Source organism: Budorcas taxicolor, unplaced genomic scaffold (assembly GCF_023091745.1).
Source record: "Budorcas taxicolor isolate Tak-1 unplaced genomic scaffold, Takin1.1 scaffold244, whole genome shotgun sequence".
Taxonomy (NCBI): domain Eukaryota; kingdom Metazoa; phylum Chordata; class Mammalia; order Artiodactyla; family Bovidae; genus Budorcas; species Budorcas taxicolor.
In genome coordinates this window covers 182,014-184,364 of record NW_026291861.1, presented here as the reverse complement: position 1 = coordinate 184,364, position 2,351 = coordinate 182,014, and positions in this window count along the sequence as shown.

Sequence of the window (2,351 nt, the reverse complement as noted above, 5' to 3'; positions counted from 1 at the left end):
GTAAGTGATTTTCATTTTTAACTGTTGTGCCATTTGGAGAAGTCAACAATGAAATATGATCTAAATAGTTTAACTTCCTCATTTACTCAAAAGAAATTTTTTTACATCAACTGTTCAGACTTCATTCAAATATGAATATGCTATTAGAGGTGTCTACTAAAATATTAACTAAGTTAGTGTTCCAGGTACTCCATTATCAAAATGATAATGCATGAAATGATAATCCAACATTTTCAGGATTTAATAAAACTTAAAAAAGTATTTAGAGATCAAAAATTACTCACTAAAAATACCATGAATAAAATCTGAAAAACACTACATGAGAGATGTTTCAGCCAGTACCTGACTGACTAAACACTAATATTGCACTGTTGCAGGAACTAAAGACATAAGAGTAAACAAAAACCAAGGTCCCTGCCATGAAACAAATTACAACGCAAAGAGAGAAGATAAATTAATAGCAGGACAAGATAAATTAACATCAAGATAATTTTGTGTTGAGGTGGTACTATGAAGGAAATAAACAGGGAGGTATAGTTGGGATGGAGTGCAGCACTTTTGGAAAAGATGGCCGAAGTCCCCTCTGAGACGACATGTTAATTGAGATCTGAAGGACGAGGACAGCCAGGCTAAGAACCACGGGAGGACATCTTGAGCAGAGGGAACAGTAGGAAGCACAACGACCCTCGGGTAGGAACGGGCTTAGAGCTTTTCAGAAGCAGAAAGGAGGCCTGTGTGACACAAGCATAGTGAACACAGACGACAGTGGCTCTGTGAAATATGAGAGGGAGATAGGAGCCTTTTCGCAGGGTCTCAGACACCACAGCAAATAACCTTATTATAAAGACAGGAAGCCACTGAAGCGACTTCAGCAAAGCAGTGATAATCTGACTTGCAAAGACCACTCTGAGAGCTGTGAAGAGAAAAGACTGGACTGAAGAACTCAGAGTGCAAACAGCAAGGCTACTTAAAAAAGTCAATCTCACACAGAAGCTGACAGTACGCTGGGGTCAGATGGAAGGAACAGAGATGGCAATGGGTGTGCAGTTTTTAATTTTATTTATAGGTAAAATCGACAAAATCTCAGAACGGACTAGTTTGGGGCAGAATGGAGGGAAGGATAGGGAGAGAAATCTAAATTTTTGGTTTGAACCATTTTTCTGAGATGGACTCCCATTAAAAAAAAAAGGTTTATGAGACTCAATTCCAGAAAAATAAACGACCCAATCAAAAAATGGGCCAAAGAACGAAATAGACATTTCTCCAAAGAAGACTTACGGATGGCTAACAAACACATGAAAAGATGCTCAACATCACTCATTATCAGAGAAATGCAAATCAAAACCACAACGAGGTACCACTTCACACCAGTCAGAATGTCTGCGATCCAAAAATCTGCAAGCAATAAATGCTGGAGAGGGTGTGGAGAAAAGGGAACCCTCCTACACTGTTGGTGGGAATGCAAACTAGTACAGCCACTTTGGAGAACAGTGTGGAGACTCCTTGAAAAATTGCAAATAGAACTACCTTATGACCCAGCAATCCCACTGCTGGGCATACACACCGAAGAAACCAGAACTGAAAGAGACACATGTACCCCAATGTTCATCGCAGCACTGTTTATAATAGCCAGGACATGGAAACAACCTAGATGTCCATCAGCAGATGAATGGATAAGAAAGCTGTGGTACATATACACAATGGAGTATTACTCAGCTGTTAAAAAGAATACATTTGAATCAGTTCTGATGAGATGGATGAAACTGGAGCCAATTATACAGAGTGAAGTAAGCCAGAAAGAAAAACAACAATACAGTATACTAACACATATATATGGAATTTAGAAAGATGGCAATGACGACCCTGTATGCAAGACAGGAAAAAAGACACAGATGTGTATAATGGACTTTTGGACTCAGAGGGAGAGGGAGAGGGTGGGATGATTTGGGAGAATGGCATTGTAACATGTATACTATCATGTAAGAATCGAATCGCCAGTCTATGTCCGACGCAGGATACAGCATGCTTGGGGCTGGTGCACGGTGATGACCCAGAGAGATGTTATGGGGAGGGAGGTGGGAGGGGGGTTCATGTTTGGGAACGCATGTACACCCGTGGTGGATTCATGTCAATGTATGGCAAAACCAATACAGTATTGTAAAGTAAAATAAAGTAAAAACAAAAAAAAAAGAAACTTAAAAAAAAAAAAGGTTTATGAGAAAAATACAAACAATTTGATACAGGCTTGTTAAGGTGACATTACCTACTAGACAGAAAAATAAAGATGTCCAACAAGGAGTTAGATCCTTGAGTCTGAGCTCAAAATAAAGATGAGGGATAGAAATATGGGT